Source organism: Eupeodes corollae, chromosome 1, assembly GCF_945859685.1.
Source record: "Eupeodes corollae chromosome 1, idEupCoro1.1, whole genome shotgun sequence".
Taxonomy (NCBI): domain Eukaryota; kingdom Metazoa; phylum Arthropoda; class Insecta; order Diptera; family Syrphidae; genus Eupeodes; species Eupeodes corollae.
This window is the reverse complement of record NC_079147.1, coordinates 183,929,131-183,939,276: the sequence shown is the minus strand read 5'-3', so window position 1 is coordinate 183,939,276 and position 10,146 is coordinate 183,929,131.

Sequence of the window (10,146 nt, the reverse complement as noted above, 5' to 3'; positions counted from 1 at the left end):
TGAATTTTCGAAAAAAAACAAAAAAATAAAATACAAAAATGTGGAAATGGAAACAAGAAAATTATCTATCCCACATAAACGCTCAACGGTATATAATCGTGCTAGTACTAGCCTAGCGAAAAATTGTGTTGTGTATTTGTTTTGATTTTATTTTCAAGCGTTTATTCTGGTTTTTGAAATGATATGTATGCTTTTGTTGTTGGTAGAAAACACAGGGTGATTTCTTGATTGACTTGAAGTATTTTAAAACAATTAAACTAGGTATATAAGAAGTAGTTTTTGTGACTTTTAAGTTTTACTTGATTATTAATAAAATACTCTAGTAGATAGATAGATTCTTTATTTTAAGATATAAATTATTAACAAATGTTTTTCTTTAAGAATATGGCCATGACAATTCTGCCGTCTGCCTGATCGACATTTCATAACAAAAACACAATTTGAATGTAAAGAAGTTAAAATTCAAATAATAAACATAAATGTTCAACAAATTATATAAAAAAAGAAACAATGGTTTGTTAAAGCTTCAAGTGCGAATTCAAAAATTTTGAGATGATTTTAAAATGAAAAATATATCAATTTTTACATGATTTGAAACACAAAATTGTAATTAGGAAACTTTGTTTGAACCTTCAATTGCAAGAACTGTTTGTATAGTTATTGCGGTAATTTAGAGTATGTTTGCAAAATCTCCATTAAGGATTTTATAGAGCCGAGTTGGGGGAAGAAAACTCAGTTCGAAATACAACCGTCGAATCTCTTGGAGATAAGATTCAGTATTTCGACTAGAGCTCTTAATATGAACTAAAGCCTTAGAAGAGAACTCGTTACTGAAATAATTAGCCTGCTATGTTATTTGGAAGTTGAGGTTTCTAACACATTTATTGATAATGTTGTTGAGGTTCTTGAAAAATGTTCACTGAAGATAAGCCTTGTCATAGTGCATTTGTGAAGGCTTCTTTCATCCCTCCTCATAACTTTCAATATGAAGTCTGAGTTGGTTTTAAGGTTTGTAATGTAAAGATATGTTATACTAGACTCTACATATATAGCATAATTGGGCGTTGAAGAATGCAATCTGAACACGCGTTAGAACAAATACCTTTGCACGGCTTCAAACTCGTCCAGTTTTAAATAGCATAAGCAGCAGTTAATAGTTGCTTGAAAAACACGATATTTGGATTTAAGACTGATTTTTTGGTTAGAGTTAAACTTAGGTCACATCAAGTTTGGATCAACTTTAGCTTCGTTACTTATTTCTTTCACGTGTAACATAACATTAAGTTTGTTAGACAGCAAAACTCCAAGATATTTGAAATATTGAACGACCTCAATAGCCGCGTTGTTTAGGGACCAGTTTTCTTCTGCGAGTCTTTTTCTCTGACGCGGTTCAAAAATCATAGATTTTGTCTTGTTAGTATTAACGCAGAGACTCCAAGATTCAAAAAATATATTAAGTTTGTTGATTTGCAGTAGAAGGGTAGATGGATTGTCAGCCAGTAAAACTAAATCGTCGACGTAGAGCAAAACTTTAATTTGTGTACCGGCAAAGAGTATTCTACCCGGAAGTGAATCACAAACGTCATCAATAAACAAGGCGAATAACATCGGGCTTAATATACACCCTTGGGGGACACCTGATGTTGTTTTAAACCATTCAGAGAAGAGAAAGTTGAAATAAAACATTAAGAATTTACGTGAAATTATTAGGAATGGCAATTTGTAAATATGCCAGAAGATGATTTTTAAACGGTTCCGTACTATTCTTGTAGAATTCAATCGGAATGCCATCTTATTTCTCATTTTACTCAGTAGTTTCAAGCTAAGGTCGGGTGTTGGGATATCCAGTTCGCAGATAGTAATATTGGGTTGTGCATAGTAGAAAGCATGGTAATTCCCATTAGCCGACAGACGAGTTTTAAAATGAGCTGCTAGTGTTTCAACTTCGAGCGTAGTCCCCATGCTCCTATCACGACCAACCAGCTCAAGAACACTGTAAAGTCTTTAAACCATTCTGTCCTGCTCTGAATAGCTTGCAGAGCTGCTTTCTTTCGAAGATTAAACTTAACTCAAACATAGCAACAATATTTTACATTTAATAAATAAGTTTAATTTCAATATCTGTTTTTGTTCCCAAAATATTTTAGTCAAAAATCATTTATTGAAAGTTTTAATATGATATACAAATTTCCGATTGAATTTTATAGAGAACACATTATGTCAAAAACAAAAAATTTAAATAATTTTGAAGTGAAAACCTTTATTAAATCTTAAAAATCTTGAAATCAGCTTTTGCCAATTTTTTTTACAAAAAAACTGTCCACTAAAAATTGTACCAAAAGTTAAAACCGTCCTTGTTGGTGGATGCATTAAATTATTTTGGAGGTATAATCGTTCTTAGAGGTGACAAATATATTTTCAACATTTTTAAGTACATTTTAAATTATAAAAAAAACAGCTAGATGAATTTTTTACGTTTTAATAAAAAACGTTTATAAGCACACACAGAAATCTCTCTAAAAACCTTTGATTTAGATTCTCTTAAAACTTGTGAGAATTGTCAAAATTCAATTTCAATACGACAAATCGGTCCGATTAATTTAAAGTTAAAAATTTGTTTCAAAAGTATTTCTGTCTTGTATTATTAATTAAAGTTTTCAAGCTCTTAAAAAAACACTCCATATAAGTAATTCAAAAACAAACCATGGGTAAATTGGATTTTAACATGATCAATTAAAAAATGATGGAGATTAAAAAATGCATACAAATTAATAAACTGCTTTTACAGCACAGTAGTACATTTAACCTAACAACTTAATAATTGTTTTACAAAATAAAACACCCTGTATGCAGATTTGTTATAGAAGAGTAGGGCAAAATGTTAACATACAGGAATTCAGTTAACTATACGCAAATTATGTTTTGACTGGTTTTTGTGTTAGTTGTTTTCCTAAAGGTACTCGTTCTAGTTTCATTTCGGCAAAAGTTAACCAAAATAAGCAAAAGATTAGACAAATTGTCAATTAGATAACGCTGGCTATACATATGTATTAGATAAGTAGAGGTTTGATTCTGAAACAAAATATAAAACAAATGTGGGGAGTACTGATTAACAAAAGATAACAATTATTTTTCACTCACATCAAGGAGAGTTGTTTTTTACATATATTGTAAATAATCTTCAAGGCGGGTACATAAATATTATAATGGTATTCAGACGAGCCCCTCTTGAAGTGAATCAGTAGGGGACTTTTAATGTACTAATCAGGCGCTTTATTGAACAAAATAAAAAAAAATCGTAAAACAACAAATCAAAAACATAAAAATGTAAACCTAAAAAAACCTAAGTTATAAGACTGCCGTGAAAATATAGAGGGAAGGTTCAATACAGACTTATTTTTAGAAAATTGATCTCAAAACAACTCCAATCAAAGATTATTTGTTAACAAATGATTACTGAATAATATTGTAACAGTTTACTAGGCAAATGTTTTTTTCATTTGATTATTATTAGTTTCCAAAAAATTCTCAATTTCGACGAATTTAACACATTTTTAAAAGTAAATCGTGTGCTTAGTGTACAATGTCAAACACGTTAGGTGACAAATATTTGTTCTTATAATTTTAATTAATTACTTTATGAGTTATAGTTCTCGGAAAATTCTTGTACAGAAATTATATTTCGTATTTTAAACTTATTCTGAAGAGGGATCTGAAATAAAACGAAATCAATTGGTATTCAAAATTCATTTAACTTTAAAGCCGATCGATAGTTCTAATGATGGTAATAAATGTAATCAGCTTTTTGGTAAATTGTTTTAATCAGTTTACACAGCTTCAGAAAGAAACCCTGTTTTTGTTACAGATATTGCCCATAAACTGGATATTAGTTTTTTAAACTTAAATTTCTCTGATGTATTAAATTGTCTACGATGGTATTTCTGCTTTTGTCTTAAAAAAAAATTAAATGTCATTGCTAAGTATTTTTAAGTTATTTTATTCGTCCGGATTATTTTTGGACGAATTGATATCTTACTTTTTGATCCTCATTTATAAGTCTGCATCGAAAAAAAATGTTGAACATTATAGAGGCGTTTGTAAGATATCCTCAATGGCTAAACTGCTCTGAAGTTTATTATAGAGAAAATGCATTTTTCAATTAAAACTACGTGTAATTATAATGGAAGAAAGATCAGTTATTGTAATTTAAATTAAAGTTGAAATTTATTACAAAAAATAATGATTATTTTCCAACCCTGCAATAACATTTTCTTTGCAATTCTATGTTTATAACTTCATAAAATCCATCTTTAAGGTCTTAAATCAAATGCGGATCATTGGCATAAACCTTATTATTAGAGTATTCCTAAAGAAAAAATGTCAGTATGTTTTAACGTAAATCCGTCCGTATCAGAGGCTTGTTATTGCTTCGCAACTTCACAATATTACAAAGGTCCATCCAATTACTCGGATACGCAGATGATATTAACATAATTGGAAGATCAAAGCGTGATGTCAGAGGAGCGTTTTTGAGCATTGCGATATGAGCGATGAAGATGGGTTTAGTGGTCAATGAGGGCAAGACTAAGTATATGCTGTCATCAAAAAAGGACATTGAACAACGACGTCTTGGACAAAATGTCACCATGTACAGCTATAACTTCGAGGTAGTTAAGGACTTTGTCTACCTATAGGCACCGCTATAAACACAGACAACGACACCAGCTCTGAAATCAAACTAACTCTTGCAAATCGCTGCTTCTTTGGACTTAGAAGGCAAATGAGAAGCAAAGTCCTCTCACGAGCATCTAAAATCACCATCTATAAGACTCTCACCATCCCGGTTCTCATTTATGGCGCTGAGGCCTGGACCCTGTCAAAGAAAGATGAGAGCGTCTGTCCCGTATGCATAGATTGAGAATGGAGGAGAAGATATAACGACGAACTGTACAGCGACACTGAACAGTTAACAAAATTAAAGTCCAACAGCTTAGATGGCCAGGTCATTTAGAGCGAATGGACATCAAACGCTCCAGCCCGGAAGGTCTTCGAATCCAATCCCGAGAGACGGCGCAGTAGAGGAAGACCGCAACTCAGGTGGCTCACGCCAGGTGGGTGAATACCTCAAACTGGAGATAGCTGTAGCTAGGGATCGAGCTGGCTGGAGACGCATGTTGGTTGAGGCCCAGGTCGGCCCGGACTGTAGCGCCACCTTAATAAAGTGAGTAAGTAATGTTTTAACGTAAAGTTGTTGGATATCCAGCTAGTATCACAATTCAAAATTCTTCAATATAATATATTAAGGCTAAATAAATATTTCAGTTCGGTCTTAATGAAATACCATCATTTATGTTGAAAAAATGTGTGTTTAATGTTACAAATTCATTGTTTCTATTTTTCAACGAGTCTGCAATTTACTAAGTTCCCAGATCATTCGATATATTTGTACATAACGCTATTACATGAAAAAGGCTCTAAAAATATCGTTACGGATTGCCGTCCTATAGCGTTATTGTCTGCTATTCCTAAATTGTTTAAATCATTTGTCTGCGACATAATTTTTTTCCAATTTTCTTCATTGCAATTCTTTGTTCTTTATTACACTTATCTAATTTTTGTTTGAAAGCATTCGAAAAACAATCTCATTCAATTGCATCTTTACAGACTTCAGCAAGGCATTTGATTAACTAAGTCATAAAATTCTTCTAAATAAATTATCTAATATTAGATTAAACGACCGTTTTGTTTTGCGGATTTCGTCATATCTTAAAGATAGCGTCTTGCTACTGTCAATTGAAAGTCCATTTTGGTGTATCTCAAGGGAGTCAAATTGGTCCATTGCTGTTTATTTTATTCATTAATTACTTGCATTCTGTTTTAAACAATTTTAAATTGCTGATCTTTGCAAATGACAAGAAGATCTAAATAAATTTTTGGAATGGTGCATTAAAGATCGTTCATATTGTTACAATACAAAATATTTAACTTAGGCTTCCACAGAGACTATATATTTCACATCCATCTATTCTTTGTCGATTGAATTTTAATATGTTTCGGGCTAGATTAAGAATAAATTTACCCCTAGCAACCATTCTTAGCAGATCGAACTATGGCGCTAACAAATCAGCTCATTTCTCAAATTCTCTATACACATAGATTCTACGATCTGCAAGCTTTAAATTTAATATTATTACTATACGTAGTTGAAATAATGTTAGTTTTAAATTAAGAGTAGGTAATTATTGCAAATATAACGTTAGCATTTAACGTATTGAATAATTAAACTGGTCGACAAAATTATACCTTTTTTCTGTCATCCAAACAGAACAGTACTTTTTGAATTTGAATCACACCTTAACATTTTTCTATCACATCAGGTTTTTAAAATACATATATCCCTTTAAAAAACCTTGTTTTTAAAGCTTAGGTAAAACACAAAGTATTTCTTAAGTTTATATTGCAAGATGATTTTGCAAGGTAGATACCTCTGCTTTTTTAAACAGTTTAAATCATTTAACCATTTCACTTAGTTTTCCTAATTTCTAATTAGTAATGAGATGGCTTATGGGTCTTTATTTGACTCCATTTCAAGTAAAAAAAAATGAATGTAATAAATAAATAGATACATACATAAATAAATGTTACATATGTAAATAGATGATTAAATAAGTAAATAAATAAATAAATAAATAAACAAATAAATAAATAAATAAATAAATAAATAAAGAAATAAATAAATAAATAAATAAATTATAAGTCATAATTAAATAAAAAAATAAAAAGTTCTCAAACATTGAAAATTAACCAAACGAATTGCGAAATAAATAAATAACTTTAAAAACAATTTAATTAAATAAATAAGTAATAAATAAATAAATAAGAATAGATAATAATTTAACAAATTAACAAATACTGGAAATATACATTTTTTTAATAAATAAATCAATAAAGTTGATATACTGAAATACAAAATAATAAATCATCAAAACAATTTAAATAAATATACAAATGATTATCTAAATAACAAATAAATAAAAATGTTTAATATATATATGTACAGTACACTGTACAGGTTTGCTATCAATTCTTTGTTGGAAGAATTGCATGCTATGTTATATTTCTCATAAAGCCTTGAAAGTCTTAACGATATAAGTTCAATATTACAAATTCGGTGCAGTTCTTCTGTCGAAAAATGTCTCGAAAGATTCAACATAAATTTCAAGACATTATTTTGAATGATTTGTAACCTACGAACGTGACTTATAGCACATCTACCCCACGATGGAGAACCGTAAAATATTATTGCTTGAAATACAACTTTGTATATCAACAACTTATTTTTCATGCTCAATTAAGATTTACAGTTGATGAAAGGGTATAAAACTTTTATTGTGATATTAACTTTTTTCACTATTTCTTGTACATGTAAGCCAAAAGTAAGGGTTTTATCGAGGTATACCCAAAGCTATTTTGCAATTGTTTGCCAACCTGTACTCATTCCGCAAATAACTAGGTTATTGCTTGGCAAAAACAGGCTTTTCTTTTTCGAGTGATAAAGACGGCCTGTGTTTTTAAAGCATTTATTTTTATTTTCCAAGCATTGCAGTTGCTTTGTATTTCATTTAATGCAGATTGCAAGTTAGCTTCTATGAAGAAGCATAAATAGGAATAAGTTCGTGACAAATTGTTTTTTTGACAAACACGGCAACACCGCCTCCCATACGCTCTTCTCTATCTAAACGATAACAAATATATTCTTGATTACCTAATTCCTCTGTGTTTTTGAATAATTCGTTTTAGTGCTGATTCCGAGCTCAAACGACAATTTAAGCTATATGTGCTCAAATTTAGAAATACCCATTTCCAACATTAGTTTTGTGTTTTTTTTTTTCAATACAACGGGTTATCCGTTTTGTGGTTTCAAAAAAAAACGTAAATAAAACACGTGTAAAATATTTTGTTTCATCTTTCTTTTTTATTATAAAGTTTGAACGTTAACATTATGTGTGCAGCATTATGTCATTTAAATGTTGCAAGCATTGATTCTTTTGAGGTAATTTTTTGACCACTTTTTGACACCTATTGGGCGGTATCCCAGCCATAATGTGACTAATGCTGGTTTTTAAGTGCTCAAGATTAAAAGGTTCATCTGCATAGACACGGTCTTTTGCGCAGCCCCACACAAAAAAGTCCAGTGGTGTCAAATTGCATGATTTTAGTGGCCAGTTGACGACCAGAAATTGTATTCGCTCGAGTTATGTGGCATGTAAAACCATCTTGTTGAAACCGCATATTCTCCAAGTCTTATTCTTAAATAGCAGGCAAAAAAAATCAGTTCCTTTTTGTGGATGTATGGCCTCTCTTCTTAAAAGGTCAGCAGGCTTCAGTTTTTGCGTGAGCTTGATGGATGTGTAGATGTGTAACCAACTGCAAAATAAGCCATAAGAAACTCCTAATTCCTGAGAACGAGGAGGAATCGACACATTCGAGTCTTCGACAACACTTTCACGTACAGCAGCGCTATTTTTAGTCCTACGAGCGATGATGCACAGGCCTTATAATATTTGTAACCAATCCAGTCTCTTAAAATTTCTTCACAGTTTTGCCAATTGGTTGCGTAGTTGGACGATTGTTTAAACCATAATCTCCTCTTAAAGCACGATAGGTGGCTGTGGCAGAATCACCATTTTTGAAAAATTGTTTTAACAACTTACTTTGTGGATGTCGAATTCTAGCCCCATATCTTTGGAACACCAAAATGGATAACCCGTTACACCATAATTTCTTGAATTACTTTGAATAAATAATTAGAATTTTACCAAACCCAATAGAATTTTCAATTAAATAAAATTATTAAGTGCAGTTTCACAATTTCAAGTAATTGGAATTTATTTTTTTTATTAGAATTACAAGTAATTAAAATAAATTTTTGTTCAATTACAATAACGTGCAATTGTAATGGAAAACATATCAATTGTTAATTTTAATTAAAAACTTTTAATTGAAATTAATTATGAAAAGTTATCATTATTTTCCAGCTTAGCTCTGATTGACATTCCATATTGCATCCTACTGCATAACCTCATAAGTTCTTGAATAAAATAAACACAATTATCATTAAGGTGGTCCCAAAGAAAACTGTCTCTATGTCTTAAATCACAGGATTCCGTTGGATTTTTGCTATTTTGTACAATTTTAACAATTTCAATATGTTGTAGTAGCGTGTATCGTTGCGTTTTTAATGATGGTGTAGTTTTAAATTGGCAAATGTCAAAATATGACAGTAGGTTATTCCTTTATGAAAGGCTTATATGAGTCTGAAAAAGTAAATCTACGAGAATTCCTTAAAAACACCCAACTGACATAAAATCCATCAATGGGCAATAAAACACAAAATTGTTTTTTTTTGTTAAATTTTTGATAAATTTTATTTCTCAATAAATTTTTCCTCATTTTTATTTTTATTTTTGTTTTTATATTAAACAATCTCTAACATAGAATTGAATTTATTGATGGTGGCATAGGAAAAATAAAGAAATTATTCTCATTCTCATTTTTGTTTTTACGTTTTTTTTCATTTCATTTGCTTTAAATCTTTCTTTCTTTTTTATTTCATTTTGTTTTGTTTTGCTTGTTTATTTTCTTCTTGGTATTCTCTTTTGTGTGTGTTTTTTTTTCTTAATTTTTGTCAATCATAGTTTTTGTGTGTTTTTGTTTTTCATTTTAGTTCGTTTAATTTTATGTTATTTTTTGTTTTCTCTTTAGCAAAGGATTGTGGGCGTTATTATTATGCTTTATATATATATTTGTTTTTGTTTTTTTTTTACATATTACAATTTAAGCACTTTTCAAAGCTTGATTTTTATGTTTTTTAAACAGTTTTGTTTTTTGGTTATGTAATTTCTTTCAATAATGAAAATATTGAGCTCCGTTCTTGTTCTTCTTTGGAATATCTTGTTTTTTTTTTTTTATTTTTTGTGTTATTTTTTGGTGGATTTCATTTTTTTTAAAGTTTTATTACTTACATAGTTTAGAAAAGAAAAAAATTCAAAGAATATTAACAAGAAGAAGAAGAAGAAAGAGAAATGCAAAAAAAGCTGCAGTGATTTGTTTTCGATTTATTAAAGTTTTTGTGAAATAAATTTT